This window comes from Meriones unguiculatus, chromosome 16 (genome assembly GCF_030254825.1).
Source record: "Meriones unguiculatus strain TT.TT164.6M chromosome 16, Bangor_MerUng_6.1, whole genome shotgun sequence".
In the NCBI taxonomy this organism is placed as follows: domain Eukaryota; kingdom Metazoa; phylum Chordata; class Mammalia; order Rodentia; family Muridae; genus Meriones; species Meriones unguiculatus.
In genome coordinates, this window is record NC_083363.1 from 6,487,955 (window position 1) to 6,504,592 (window position 16,638).

The following is a 16,638-nucleotide window of genomic DNA, read 5'->3' on the forward strand; positions in this document are numbered from 1 at the left end:
GTGGACCCCGAAACACTGTGGTTGACCAGGTGTGGTGGCTCTCGCCACAGTAGCTGAAATCCCAGTAATTGGAAGGTAGAGGTAGGAGGATGAGGAGTTTAAGGCCAGTGTGGACTAGGTAGTGAATTCAAGGACAGCCCTGGACTTTATGAAACCCTGTCTAAAATAGATATAGATAGATAGACAGACAGATAGATAGATAGATAGATAGATAGATAGATAGAGGTAGCTTTGATTCTCCTTCTCCCTCTGCCTCTATCCCTCCCCCACCCCCTCTCTCATCTCTACCACAGCATGAGCAGCAACACCATGAAGAGAAATGTGGCAGGAGTTGATATGTCTAATTTTACAAAATGTAAAAGAAGAGGCACCATTGAAAAGGTCTGGGTGAAGGAGGTACGGGCCATATACACACAGAAGGCCAACACAAGTTCAGTGTGCAAACTATGTAAACTTTTTATTTTTCACCAATTAATGAAAAGAGATAAAGAAATAAAAAGTAGCAAAGAGAAGAATAGGTAGATGTGCAAAATAGAGAACACAGGATCATCTTCAAAAGATTTAAAATATGCAAAATAATATAGGTAGTTATTTCTGGCCAAATAAAATCTAGTCACGGAATCTAGAAGCTTCTAGGTGTAAACAGGTTCTAGAACAGAATTTTTCCTAAGGAGCATCCTAGAGACAGAAAGCCAGAGTGGGAGAGCTCCAGGGAATATAAGAGTTGACTTTACTTCAATTTAAGGTGCACATTAGGCAAACGGATGATCATTGTATTGTTCTTTATTTTTCTCTAATAGTGTAAATATTTTATAATACCTTTTTTTTAAAGGCTAAAAATGTAAGTACTATATATACAAGTTGAAGGAGGTATAGGGATTGTGCGGGGGTGGGGGAAAGAGCAATTTAGAAATGGTCGCTATTTAAGAAACTATGAATTCCAACATGTTCCAAAGAGCTCTTCTACCCCCTTGTTTTTGAGACAAGGTGCCATGTAGACCAGGCTGGTTTGGAACTAGTTATAGCAGATGAGGATCTTGGGCAACTCATCCTCCTGCCTCCACTTCCCAAGTGCTGGGATTTGGCTCAGCACTTTGCCAACTGCTACATCCCAGCCCAAGAGTTCCATTTGGGGCACAAGGGGTGTGCCAGCATAGAGAGGAAAGTGGAGGGTCTTCAGGTCCTGAAGTGGAGATAAGGAGTCCTCGAGGGGAGGGGGGAGTCAAGTTCCATGGTCAGGGGAACTTAGTAGCTCTGACTGTCTAGGAATCAGGCTTTTTCTGTGGCTCTGATCCACCAGCAACCAGGTGCTTCTTTGTTTATACAAGTTTCACAGAGCAAAGACAGACTAATGATTAGCCACGTGGTACAGAGTACATGTTTGGTTTTTCATTACATGTGCAGGGTTTCAAGTTCAGTTACAATTAGAAAATACAAACAGATTTTATTATTTGTGTTAGCCCTATAACTCCAATTTTAAAGAATGTCTCCCCCAAAGCAAACACATTTAATATATGACATCTTGCTTTTAGGCTGGCAATATTTGTATTTTGAGAGAATTCACTCTGTAGACCAGGTTAGCCTCAAACTCACAATGATCTGCCTGCCTCTGCCTCCCCCATGCTGAGATTAAAGGTGGGCGCTGCCACCACCCGGCAGTGAAATTCATTCTTTTTATATGCTCCCCTTTACAGGCTCTAAGGAAGAATGTTTCCTTTTTTCCAGTTTTTGATGGCTCCAGACTTTTAAGGGGTTTTGTTTGTTTGCTTGCTTTTGTAGCTGTTGGTTTTTGTTTGTTTTGTTTTTGTTTTGTTTTTTCAAGACAGGGTCTCTCTATGTCTTAGCTGCCCTGCAACTCACTCTGTAGACCAGGCTGGCCCTGAACTCACAGAGATTCGCCTGCCTCTGCCCCCTGAGTGCTGGGTGTGTCACTACCGCCTGGTTTTGACTTTGAAGGTTTAAAGCTGCACAAAATTCAATTCTGTTCTGTCTGTATGTGGACCTCTTCCCTGTGGCTCTGTGTCTCCAATTCACTTCTCTCTCTGATGAGGTCATGAGCCATAGAATGTAGAGCCCAAAGCATCACAACAGTACCTTGAGGTCCTTAGTAACCACATCTGTCATGACTCCATTACCAAATAACACCACATTCACACATACGGGGAATTCATTAAGACGTAGACATCTTTCTTGGGGGACACAGAGCCACCCAGGGTCAGGGGTGTACATCTGTTACTTTACTTTTCTTTGGTAAAGATCAAGTTTAAGAAATTGAGATGGCAGCTGGGGTGGTGGTGGCAGAGGCAGGATCTCTGTGAGTTCGAGGCCAGCCTGGTCTACAGAGAGCAGTCCAGTACAGCCAGGGCTACACAGAGAAACCTTGTCTCAAAAAAACAAAAAATAGAGAGAGATTTTGTGTTAGCTGCTGCTGCAGCTTTTCAGAACCTAGAATGACTTGAGAGCAGGCCTCTGAGCATTCTTGAGGGGGATTATCCTGATTGATTTAACTGATATGTGAAAACCCACCCAATGTAGGTACTACTATCCTCTTGGCAAGGGATTCCTGAACTGGATAAAAAGAATGAAGCAACCTGGCTACAGGCTCTCTGTCTCTAGGCTATGGATGCCACTTGACTGGCTGCTTAAGGCTCCCTCTGCCCTGACTTTCCTGATGAGCAGGACTGTGCCTTGAACTGTGGACTAAAAATCTACTGTAAAGTCTGTATAAACGACTTGACTCTTGGCTGTGAATGGTACCTAGGAAGCAACTTCAGCAAGGAGGGGTTTACCTCAGATTTATAGGGGACACAGTCTGTCACAATGGGGAAACCATGGAAGCTGAGGTGGTGGCTCACATTTTTTAATTTTATTTTGTTTTGTTTTATTTTGATTTCAAGACTTGGTTTCTCTGTGTAGGCCTGGCTGTCCTGGAACTTGCTTTGTGGACCAGACTGGCCTCATCCACCTGCCTCTGTCTCCTTAGTGCTGGGATTAAAGGCGTGTGCCACCACCACCTGGCCACTTTCTTATTTTTATGCAGTTCTGTACCCTGGCCAGTACGGTGGGACTGTACACCTTCAGCCTGGGGTCTTCCTCAATTAATCTTTTCTAGAAACATCCAGATGGAGACTCACAGAGAACTGTTCCCGTGACAATGCTAAGTCTAGCCAACCTAATAAGGTCAACTATCACAGTGTTTAAAATGGCTTCATGAATATAATTGTCTTTAATGGGCACCATATTATGACTTAACTAGGTTCCTACTGACAGGTGTCTGAGTTTCTACATTGGTAGGTTTCTTTTTAAATAGAAAGCGCAACTAAATTCGAACATGTGTGTGTGTGTGTTCGTGTGTGTGTGTGTGTGCGCGCACTGTGGCTATAGAAATTAGCCATGTAGGGTTATTTAATATTTACATACAAGTGCATTTGCTGCTCTTCAGTTCCCTGCACTGTGTTGGTCAGTGTACAATAACCTGTGACTCCAGTTCCAGGAGACCTACTGTTCTCTTCTCGCCTCAGTGGGCACCTGCACTCAAATGACATATACTGACAGTCACACACATGAATAAAATAAGTCTTAAAAAATAATTATAGATGTTTTATGGAAATGTTTGGCTACTTAATTTATTATCCCGCAATGAGACTATGCAGTTATGTTAGGACCATGACAGCATAACAAACACTGATGACCTTCACAGTTGCACTGCATCTACCCTGTGACATCTAAGCGTTTTGAGTAATTTGTTTGGCCATTTTGGTTTTGTCAGCAGCATTACCTTTTCCCTAGCTGTTGAGGCTAGAAAGAAAACCCATTATGAAATTCTAGAGTTTTGAAACTGCAATGAAATTGGGACATTTTGTTTTTAAAGGAGGACACACAAGCATAGACAGATTCCACAATTAGGTTTAGTCAACTAATTAATTATTAGCTAAGTAGGCAAATTTATATACTGAATCTTAGGTTTTCTGATTTCCTGTTCAGTACTTTTGTTCACTGTGTTACTATGCTGTACTAAACTGCCGGTGACAGTAGATAACGCTGGTTAGGCCATTGCCATATAGTACTGTGCTAAATGTTTTCCATAAACACCCTTCATTGTATTTTTTGAGAACATCTAATTCTCAAGGAAGGTCTAGGCCGTTTAATGTCTTATACTTGCTCTTTTGTACTCAGTCCAGGATCTCAGCCCATGAAATGGTAACACCACGTATAGAGGGAGGGGTCTTCCCACCTCAGTGTGTGTGTCGTGTGTGTGTGTGTGTGTGTGTGTGTGTGATATTGTATCACATGCTACTTGGTGTTTACTTCTTCCTATGCCTCAAGAGACCTCTGCTTTACTCATAGCTTTCCTGTGTCTTGGGCGTCTCCAGAGTGTTCTCATTTGGCAGTGTTCCACGAACCCTGCCGAACCTAATGAATCTATTGCATGAGTCATGGTGCCTGAGAACACAGCAAGCAGAGCAACAGCTATCATCCGGACAAACGTTCTGCCTCTGTTTCTTTTTTAAAAGATGTCTTCTTCTTGCTTGCCCTTTGGTGCCTGTGTGTATGTGGGTGTGTGCAGGAGCCTACGGAGGCCAACAGAGGGCTTTGGATCCCCTAGCACTGGGGTTATGTAAGTGACTGAGGAAACTCTGAGCTGAGGCTAGACGCTGAACTCCACCCTTTGCCCTATCATTCTTAACGGCTGAGCTACCTATCCAGCCTCTCTTATTATTTCTTTACAACGTATTTTTAAAGGGATAAGCCACCAGCTAAGATATATGAATATATTTAGAACTCTATAGGATATGCTATTCTGTAATTTGTTTCTTAACTAGGTCAGGATAAATAAAGGCATGACATGGAAAGATGGCCAGGAGCTTAATCCTTGCCAAAAGAGGATAAGAAAACTCCACGAACAGGAAAGAGGTGCCTATGAACCTAATAAATGATGGAACGGGCACAAGGGGTCACCAGCGTCTCTGCTACCAATGGCCTCATTGGGCGCAGTTGTGGGCACTTTAGGAATCTAGATGAAGGGCTTAGCATCTCGTATGGCGAACAGTACATAAGCCGGTCTCTGTCTCCTGGGCTCTCGTCACGTGGTGTGTGCTGGGACCTTATTTCGTGGCTTTGTTAGCTGGGGAAGCAGCTCGGGCACTCAATGTCAGGTCTTGAGGTTGGACATTCCCTGTGTCCCACAGAGACAACCTCACCCTAGACCTCATGCTCTCCACGGCGGCCTGGTGGCTCTTCTCACACGTGCACGCTTGTTTAAACTGATATCTGTTACAAAGGTTCTCTTGGCTCTTGACCTCTCAGAGGAAAGAATTCAGTCAAGGGACAGCAGGGGAGCAGCCTATTTAGCAAAGCGAAGCAAGCACTCCAAAGAGATCGAAGTGAGTTGTTCTGAGGGAGGATGCCAGCACAGTGAGCCCTCTGTTGCGGATTTTAAGAAGTTGTGTTTGTTTGTTTGTTGTTTTAATAAATATTTATGAGGTAGATGGCAATGGCACATTCATGGGTAAGGTGATTTTTTTTTTCTTTTACAAATCATAGTGGACTGGATGTGTGCTCTAAGATGGTTCTTCCCAGGATGCTCTAGAAAAAAAAAAAAAAAAACCTGCAAAGGGAGAGGGGCCCAAACCACGGCGTAAGTGCTGTTACAGTGAAGCTGCCCTGTCTCAGTACTTGTCACCAATCAACATGTCTGACAAACGCAACTTAAAGCGGGAAGGGTTAATTTTGGCTCCTAGTCCCAGGGTTTATTCCCTAAGAAGTCTGAGGCCGCTGATCACACTGTGTCAGAAGTTGGGAAGCAGGGAGAGACAGTGCTGTCCCTTGGCTCAGGTCTCCTCTCACTCAGGCCCTCAGCCCATGGAATGGTGTCTTCTATTGTGGGATGAGCCTCCCACCTCAGTCAACCCCATCATCACAGTCAACCCTCCCAGATTCACTGACTGGCTGCGCTGCTAAGCCATCCTAAGTCCATCAGGTTGACACTGTTCTGTGCTAGGCCTCCATCTTAGTCCTTAATGACTGTTTAACCTAGACTCACATTCATGGAAGATGAGTTCCCAGCAAGCACCCCGACTTAGTGACCCTCACAGCCCTAACCATCTGCTTTGCTATGACAGGGATATGATTAACTGCTGCTTTGTTCTTGTTGTTGTTTTGGGTTTTTGGGGTTTTTTTTTTTGGTTGGTTGGTTTTTGTTTTTTTTTGGGCTTCTTTACCTTGCTCACAGACACACCCCCGTCCCCCAAGGATTCTGTTGGTGTCCTGACCACTCAACTTGGCAAAAACAGACCAACTTTTTGCTTGCTTGCCCAGATATTGAAGGTCCTATTGTGGTTTTCGTCTTTAAAAAATCATTCTCTGTACCCTTCCTGTCTGACACGCCTGAGACTTGGCTTGAAGGCTGTGGTCCTGCTAGCAGCAAACAATGAACCCTTCATTTAAAATTGGATTGAATTTGAGGTCTTTATCCCAGGGGTCTCAGACTGTATAACGCTATCACGTCCCTTTTCTCAGACCTAGCAAACTAAGTAAATACGTCACTCAAATGTAACGCTAAGCAATTTCAGGAAATGTGAAGTTCATAGAAAACATTGTTAGCAGGCTTTCTAGAAGGCTCTCAAGATTCTGGCACATGACTGAATTCTCGCAGCGCTTTTTTTATGAGCGTAAAGGACCAGGGCACCCACCCTCCTCGTTACCGTCTCCAGGCGCAGGCTCCTCTGTGTCCGGAGCCCCCTAAGCAGAGTCTCGGCAGCGGTGAGTTATTTGATGGGCAGGCACTTGCCTTGCAGCACCCCCCAGCGAGGCACGCCGCGGAGAGCGGCGTCTTGCGGGAGCCAGCGCGAGGCGCCTTCCCCCAACCTCCTGTGTACTCTCAACGGCTGAGCCCTGAGTGGCAGCAGAGGCCGAGACAGCTCTACCAAAGCAGCCACCTTTGCGACCCGCCTCGGTGCCCTAAGGTTCCAGACAGCCACCCCCCAGTCTGCAGGAAGAGCGAGTAAGTGGTTTTCCCGGCAAACCTCTGATCGGTGGGTGTAGCAACTACCACCTATCAGGTGCGGGTGCTACCTGTCAATCTACGTCATGGGTAAGGTGTCTGACTCCACATCCTGGTCCGCTCCTTTTTAAAAGTGAAAGTTATGGGTTAGGGGGTGAGGCACCTGACGGTAAATTACTAGTATATGCATGGTGTACGTGGGGGAGATGAAGGAAAGAAACAAGGAGGGATGGGAAGGAGAAAGAAAAGAAGCAAGGAAGGAGGAAGAGAAGACAGGAGGGAGGGAGGGAGAGAGGGAGGGAAGAATTCTGTAGCTGTCAGGTCCGAAAGAAACTAGGAACAACTGGCTAACCGTGGCGCCTATAAGCATCCCAAAGTGCACGCTGGCTTCCAGGCTCTCTGGAAGCTTTGCAAACTCGGGTTCTACTTCCGGTTGTTTCTGAAAGTGACCAGGTGGTAACTTTGTGGAAATTCTCTGAACTTCAAATTTTGAATTGAGAATGGGGATTGGGTGTGGTTATATGTGGGAAAAGGAAAACACGTGTTCACTAGTTAGGCTGTTTGTTTGTTTGCTTGCTTGTTTGCTTTTCTGAGTCAGGATTTCTCTGTGTAGCTTTGGCTGTCCTGGACTTGCTTTGTACACCAGGCTGGCTTTGAACTCACTGAGTGCTGGGATTAAAAACATGTGCCACAGACCCAGTTTATGCTGTATTCTTGAGGTCAGTAGAGTGTGAATGCTTGAGATAAACTCATAGGGAATTCTAGGTCCAAAGTTTTAATTTAGCTTTTAATTATTTTATTTGCTGCAGGCCATTAAACCTACGGCCTTGCATACACAATTTAACCCTAATACATAGTCCCAATGTGAGATCCTAAATTTTAATTTTTGGTCGATTTTAATTACTTATCGTGTGTAACAAATTTTATTTTATTTTAGTTACATTTATTGTATATGTGTGTGCCATGAGTGCCAAGGCACATGCCCAGGGGTCAGTGGACAACTTTCAAGAATCAGTTATTTCGCTTTTCTATGCAAAATAGCTATGCTCTGCAAAATGGCTATCCTGAAACTCATTACGTAGACCAGGTTGGACTGGAACTCAGGGAATCAGGTCATCAGGCTCAATGGCAAAGGGCCTTTACCAGATGAGCCATCTCCCCAGTCTTAGAGCTTAAAATTTAAGTCTTAAGATATGTGGAGAAACAATATGAACACACATTCGACACATAACACAAGCAATGGCATGTGCACACTTTAAAAAAGTATCAAACAGAAAGACATAACATTGAGAAATAAGGTTCTCTTCAGCACCTCTTCCGCTCAAAGTGACAATGGCTAGTGATTGATTTTGCTCCCTGTTTAGACAGCTTACCGTATTTTTAAATCAAATCTAAAGGAAAACCGATTGGAATTTTATGCAATTATATGCATGCAAAGTACATTTGTGTAATTACATAGTGAAGAGTTGCTAAGATGAAAAAAAAAGCTCCGTCAAGGAAGCATTTCTTTTTCTAATTTATTTTCATTTATTTTTTTAGACAGAGTCTCACTATGTAGCTCTGGCCATGTTGAAACTTGACTATGTAGTCTAGGCTGGACTGAAACTCTGCCTCTGCCTCATGAGTGCTGGGATTAAAGGCATGAGCCACTATGCCCAACTTAATGAAAACCTTTCTTTTTTTTTTTAAGTTTACAATTTTATTTGCAAATGGATATTTTACTTGTATGTGTGTCTGTACCTGATGCCAGTGGAAACTAGAAGAGGCATCAGATAACTGGGACTGGAGCCGCAGGAAGTTGTGAGCAGACGTGTGGGCGCTGGGAATTGAACCTGGGGCCTCAGGAAGAGCAGCCAGTGCTCTTGAAATAATAGATCTCAAGTCCCCAAATGACCAACAGGCTTTGAGTCCGATGTAAAACACACAAGGGTCTTTATTACAAACTTGAGCTGGGTGACTGCCCTTTACAAGAACAAAGGGGCAAGGGACCCCCAGCTCGGGGAGACCTGGGTTTTTAAGGGGAAAAAATGCAAGCAGGGAAGTGCAAGTGTTGGCATTACAGGATTGGGTGAAAGGGTCTCTAGGGGAGCTGACCTTTAAAATGATTGGTTTGATTTTAGGCGCCCAAACTGCAAATGGTCAGGTCCAGCTACCTGGGGGCACCTGACCCCGGGTACTGCCCTGTTATCCCTGTTATGTGCAGGTTAGGCTGTAGCAAGGGGGAGGAGGAGTTAACACATTCCATGGGCTTTCTTAGGGACTATGTGACCCTAGTCACACCCTAAGGTTTATCTGGGCGGGAGACTGCTGCTGACCTCTGCTTTGAAAGGACCGTGAGCTGGTGATTTTGCCCCAGTCCCAGGAATTAACTCTAAGTTTTTGAACCTCTCACTCTTAACCCCTGAGTCATCTCTCAGCCCAATGAAAACATTTCTTATTTATTTATTTATGTGCTTATATCTTTACTTGTGTGTGCATTCATTTATTTATTTTTGAGACAAGATCTTACAGGATACCCTGGAATTCAGTACGTAGGCTGGCCTAAAACTAGTGGCAATAGTTACCTTCCTGCATGCAGAGATTACAAGCATGAGCTAATTATGCTTGGGTCAGTTAACCCTTCTTAACATATCTTAGAGTCAATCAATGAAATGTTATCCTCCCATCTATACACTTTAAGATTTTGTTTTGTTTTGTTGCAAGACAGGGTTTCTCTGTGTAGCCTTGGCTTTGTAGACCGGGCTGGCCTCAGACTCACAGAGATCCACCTGCCTCTGCCTCCCTGAGTGCTGGGACTATAAGCGTGCACCACTGTGCTGGGCTTCGCTTTAAGATTTTTATACAGTTGGTATCATGGTACAGTGTGCTATATCTTGACTTTCATGATTATTTACCTAACCTTTATTTGTTTGCTTGAAACAGGATTTTCCTGTGTGACCCAGCCGTCAGTCCACAATCCTCCTGTCTCTGTTTTCCAATTACTGGAATTTAAAGGTGTTCACCAGGTTCTTGTTCTTCTTAAAAATGTAACCACATGTATTTTCCTAGTTTACTGTGTGCATAGCTGTGCCTGTATGGATATGGGAACCTGAGTATGGGTGCCCATGAGGTCCAGAGGCGTCAGATCCGCTGGAACCAGGGTTACCAGCAGTTGTGAGGTACTTGAGAAGGGTCCTTGGAATTGAACTTGGGTCATCTGTAGAAGCAGGAGTGCTCTTGACCTCTGAGCCACTTCTTCAGCCTATCACAATGTGTCTGAAGACCTTTCTATGCTTTTATGTGTATCTCTGCCTCATGCTCTTTGTCACTAATGTTTGTATTAAAACTTTATGGATTGAAGAAAGAAAAAAAATTATGTAGTAAGTCCTATATTCAGGGACATTGCAATTGTTTCCAAGGTGTTTTTCTTCTTTCTTGACTTTGCTGCTATATACACATTAACACATACATACATAATGCATGTAGACAGTAAATTAATTTCTATTTCCTGAGATTGTTTTTTCAATTTCACTATCTACTAAAAGTTTCAACACAGTTTTACCCGTGTGTGTGCATGCATGCATGTCTGTGTGTGTGTGTGTCAGTCTTCAGGTGCTTGTGGAGTCCAGAAGGTGACTTTGGATGCCCTGGAATTAGAGTTACAAGCAGTTATGAGCCACCATGTGGGTCTCAGAGTGAAACCTCACTTCCTTGTAAGCACCGTGGCCGCTCTTCACCACGAACCCATCTCTCTTTCCCCAGGAAGGAGTCTGAAGTAGGAAGGCGGAATGGTGGAGCTAAGTTTAGAAAGCTCCCTACGTGAACTGCGGGCTCTGCTCCGTGGTTGAGGGCACTGGCTCCTCTTGAAGAGGCCGGCACTCACGTGGCCGCTCGCAACTGCTTGCAACTCCAGGCTCAGGGATGTAAAGTGTTGGTTTAACGCTGTAGGCACCAGGCAGACCTGTGGTAAACAGGCAGATAGACAGGCTCGTGCCACCACCACGGGCTTATGCTTTGTTTATTTTATTTATTTGTTTTTAAAACCACTCTACAGGCTGGGACCAGGTGGCACACACCTTTAATCCCAGGACTGTGGAGGCAGAGGCAGGCAGATCGCTGTGAGTTTGAGGCCAGCCTGGTCTACAAAGCGAGTCCAGGATAGCAGAGCTACACAGAGAAACCCTGTCTTGAAAGCAAGCAAGCAAACAAACAAACCCACTATACAAAGTAGCAGGATTCATAACAGCATTTTTTTAAATGACAGACTTCGGAAGATGGCGTAGCTTTTCTAGCACCATACTCAAATCAAGTGAGCGCCTCGCCTTGAAGAAACATGTGTGTGGTTGCTGTCATCAAAAAAAAAAAAAAAAAAAAAAAAAAAAAAAAAAAATCCCTGCAATCTTAGCTTGTTCAGATACCATGGTAAAGGAGTAGATGGGTTTGTTTATTTGTTTGCTACCCGTGTAGCTTTAAGGGGAATGTCCTAGTTTGCTCTCTGTGGCTTTTGATAAACACCGTGATCAAAAGCAACCTGGGGAAGAAAGGGTTTAATTTTATATTTTCAGGTCACAGTTCACCACTGAGGAAAGTCAGGGTAGGAACTCAAGCAACAGCCAGCGCTGGTAGGGACCCTGAAAGAAAGTTATCCCTCTTGCTTGTTTCTACCTTTCTGAAGCAGCCCAGGCCCACTAGGGATGGTAGCTCCCACAATGGGCCCTCTACTCTCAATTAACCAGGAAATTATTGTACAGACATGCCCACAGGCCAGTCTGATGTAGGTAATTCCTCAACCGAGGTTCCATCCACCCCAAGCGTGTCCAGTTGACAACCAAGAGTAGCCATCGTTGGCAGAAAGAAACACACCCGACGGCCAAGTTACTTGCACTGCTCTCAAGGAGAACGCTTTCTGATTGCAGATTTTGACGTTGAAGATCTTCTGCAGGAGGAAATCTCTTTGAAGGATGGAGCCCGACGACAGGGACAGGGACGCAGAAGCGGCACCACCAGAGGCACCCCCAGAGGCACCCCCAGAGGAACCACCGCCACCGCCACCTCCAGCGAGCGAGGAGGTTAATCCTTCCACGACAGAGGAAGCTCCGCCCATCCCTTCTCAGGAGGACACCACCCCTCTCTCAGAGCAGGCCCCGCCCTCCGAGGAGGACACGGCGCCCCCCACCTCAGAGCCCCTGACCTCGGAGCCCCTGACCTCGGAGCCCCTGACCTCGGAGCCCCTGACCTCGGAACCCCTGACCTCGGAGCCCCTGACCTCGGAGCCCCTGACCTCGGAGCCCCTGACCTCGGAGCCCCTGACCTCGGAGATGGACGTGGCCCCGACCTCCAAAGAAGAGGACTACCAATCCATCACCGGAGGCGAGGAGACCCAGTTCACCGCGGGCACGGACACCACGTCCATGTCTGCCCAGGGCCCAGCTCCTTCGGTGACTGACTACCGGAGCCTGATTCCCTCAGACGAGGAGATAACGCTGTCGGAAGACACCGACGCCGGCCCGAGCAGGGTCCGGCCGAGGCTCGCCCCGAGGCCCGTGCAGTCTGTGATGTCGGATGGACAGTCTTCCCGGCGGTCCTCCAAGTACCGCCGAAGTATGAGCGGCATTCCAAACCTCCAAGAGACCCTCAAGGAGAGACAGGTTGGCAGCTCACAGGGCCAGGCCTGGGAAAGCCCCGAGACCTTTCCATTTTTTTCGAAAATACATCTCTTCATGTTTACGTACGGTACATTTTCATGTCTGTTTTTCACTTCTTTTAGGCAAGATATAGAGAAGCAAGGGAAAACCGGAGAATGAGAATTGACCCCTTATTCAAATACATATTTGAAATTCTGGCAGACAGGCTTGGACTGGATATGGTAACCGTGGAGGAACTAATTTTGGATTTGCCATCGGTAAGCTAGTGTCCTTACCCTTCTTTGTTATGCTTTTCCCCTTTATTTTGGGGTGTGTACTTGTGGGTAGGTGTGCAGGACCCTTGTGTGTGTGTTTGTGTGCGTGTGCGTGGTGCGTGCGTGTGTTTGTGTGTGTGTATGTGTGTGTACGAACGCTTACCTCTGGTGCCTTTCTCTACCACTCTCCATCCTGGAGATGTGTATTAAAGCAGAGGTGCCATAGTGAACAATTGGATGGAAATATGGTTTAGTTTCCTAGATCACAGGAGTTCCCCACTTATGTTCCTTAAGTTCCCCACTTATGTACCTTATGTTCAAGATTCCCTTCATGGATGTGTGTGCTATCGAATACCACAGGCCCTGGGGCTTGGTTTAATGATCTTGATGTAATTTTCCCCACTCCTCCTCTTCCTCCTCTTTTCCCCCTCTTTTTCCTTTTCATCTTTCTCCTCCTTTTTGCTTTCTCTTTTCTCTAGTTTTTTTTTCTTCCTTCTCTTATTCTTCCTCTCTCTTCTCTTCTGCTTCCTCTCCCTCCTCCTCCTCCTTGTGGTAGGAGGGAGTTAACCCAGGACTTCATACACGTGGCAGAGACCACCTTGTCAACTGAGCCACCCCCCTCCAGTCATCTTGAAGTTCTTAATGGTCCTTCATTTCACTTTGCCCTGAGCCACACAAATTTTGCAGGTAGTCTTGGCTATCAGCAATGACGGCCTTAATAATAAGAGGATTCTCTCTGTTATTCTCAAGGTGTGTTTTAATGCCCTCCCTTCCTAAAGCCTGTCTGGGCCCCTGTGGTACCTCTGGCAGATAGAAGCCAGTGGGATAATGACTGTCAGATGAAGGGAAGGCCAGTTCTCAGGTCCCAGGCAACATTCCTGTACTTGTTTAAGGAGGAACCAGACAGGTGATCAACCTTGCTTTTTACCTGGAAATCGCTAGGCCTAGAATCGGATACTAGAATCCGTGCTGGAATCCTAGCACCTCTGCAAGAGGTGCAGGGATAGACATTGGGGCCTGCCCACTGCCTCCAGGGGAGAATGACTGCCCTGGCTGGTGGAGCAGGGCTGCAGGGTTGGAGAGCCTGCATTGGTAACTGCCAGCTGGATTTCTGAGCTGACATTCCCTGTGTGGAACGGGACTCTCTCGTGCTGGCATGAGAGTGGAGGTTCGTGCATGCAGACTTTTCTGTTGCTGCGATAAAGTGCCAAGACCAAAAGCAACTCAGAGAATGAAGGTTTTATTTGGGCTTACAGCTCCACAGGGACAGAGTCCATTATGGTGGGAGGACATGACGACAAGCCGGGAGGCCTGTGACAGGAGCAGGGAAGTGTCCGGTCACATTTTTATCCAGACGCTGGCAGAAAACAGAACAGGAAGTATATGCCAGGCTGTTAACCCCACTTGTGCACTTCTTCAGCAAGGCTGCACCTCCTTAGCATTCCATAGCCTCCCCAAATAGCACCAAGGCTATTGGGAGCAGATATTCCAAGTTATGAGGCTGTGGCCATTTCTCATTCAAAACACATCGCTGTTTGCCATTTTTGGAGTGTATCTCACCATTTGGATCTATATGGCTTGGTGCTCCCTTTAAGGCTCCGGTGGATGAAATCTGACAGTGCTTAGGGCATAGCAAATAGGAAATGTGGCTGTTAAAGGAAACCTTGAGCCACAGTGGGTTCTACCATCCAAGCCATGCAAATTCAAGATGGAAGACAGTGTAACCAGGAGGAAAACTAATCTAAGGCAGAGATCTGAAAGAGATTAGATTCGTGTCTATTTGCCTGAAGAGACAAAGCAAAGAAAAAAGTTGACATTGAAGGGACCGGTATCCGCTCAATACACCCCAAGACGAAGTTCTCAGCACAAAGGAGATTTATTTGCTCCAGAGGGACAAAGAGCAGGAAATAAGAGACAAAGACAGGAGACAGAGGATGAAGGAGAAGGGGAGGGGAACAAGGGAGAGGGAGAAGGGGTATTTATCCCAGGGGTTGGGGCAAAGGACTGCTTCAGTCAGCTTCAGGAGGAGAAAGTGGCCAAATAAGAGAATAGACAGATCTTGCTGGCTGGCTTTGGAATGGTTTTCAGCCAGGCAGAGGGAATGGGGGAAAAGGGCAAGGCCTGCTAGAGCTGTGTTTGCCACGCTTGGCTGGCTTAGAGGTCTTTCAGGCGTCAAGTTGTGGGCAGGTGAGTAAGATGCTGAACTCTTCGGGTATTGATTATTTTTCCTGCAGCCGGTCTGAACACCTGTCAAGCAGCGACTCAAGGGAGGGAGGGCTTATCTGCACCCACCATTTTGGAGGTTAAAGTTCATCCATTGCAGGCAAGGCGTGGTGGCAGGATCCTGAGGGGGCAGGTCACATCTCATCTGCCGTCAGGAAGCAGGGAACAGAGAGGAAGTGGGGCGAGGCTGTACCACCCCTCCCCACCAGGCCAGCTCCCCCAGTGACTGACTTCTCCCACCCAGTGAGGCTTCCACAACCTTCTGGAATAGCACTAACTGGGGGACCTTTCACATTTAAACCCGCTACAGTTTGAGTGGGGAAATGGGCACATAGGTATTTAGAAAAATGCTCTTTTAATGTGAAACCTGACGTTAGTCTAGGATAAAAGGCAGCTTACTAGAGAGGACAATAAAGGCATCCCTTTATTGTTCCCGGCATGATGGTTCTTTTTATACTGGATTATTTTCTCATTGTGCCTACCCTGTGGCTACAAAGCTGGCATCATTATGACTGAACGTGTGGGCACCCTTGCTCTCCGGCTTCTGCCTAATGGAGTGGGTGAGTCCACACTTGGCCATGTTACCTCCCCACCCGAAATTCCTGCAATGGGCTCCATTTGTGGCTGTATGCATGTGTGCCCATGGACACATGTGTCCATGTATGTGGGTATGGAGACCAGAGAGTAATATCGGCGGCTGCTTCCAGCTCTCTCTCCCATGTGAGTATGTGTGTATGATTGACTTTTATTTTACTTGTACTGGTGTTTTGCCTGTGTGAACATATGTGCGAGTCATGCGTGTTGGTGTGTGTGTTGGTTAGAAGAGGTCAGCTGGTTCCCTGGAACTGAAGGGACTGTCCTGAGCCAACATGTGAGTGCCGGGAACCAAACCCAGGTGAAGAAGATGCCCATTCAATAAAGCCCTGCCAAGGAGAGGACCTAAGGCTGATCCCCAGAACCCATGTGAAAAAAACCAAAAAACCAGCCTGGCTCAATGGTATTTTTATTGTAACCTCAGCTAGGGAAGCGGGGGCAGGGATGGTGAGGTAAGGGGGTGGAGCGGGAGAAATCCCTGGGTCTCATCGGCCATCTTGCCCAGACCACCTAGTGAGGTTCAGACCAGTGAGAGACCTTGCCTCAAGCAAAATAGGGGGCCGGTGCCTGAGGAACATCCGAGCTTACCCTCTGACCTCCAAGTGTCTGCACGCGCGCGCGCACACACACACACAGCACGCACACACACCCCTCTTCATGTGATTGCCTGCGATACATACAAAGTCTGAAATCTGCTTCTCTAAGCGGACTGGCTTTGTTGTAACTCATCCTCCAAGTTGTACGTGGAAAGACACAAACACTGTTCCCCGAAGAAAAGGTTCCGTTATGGAATCAGTAGGACTAAGAGGTAAGCGTGCGCTGAGTTGATAACTCACACAGGGTGGAGCCCTTCCGTGTATGCGGCCCCTTTTCTTTTCTACTCTCTAAGATATCGCACTGGTTCCCCAACAGTTGAATACAAATTCCATGCTCATAGGTC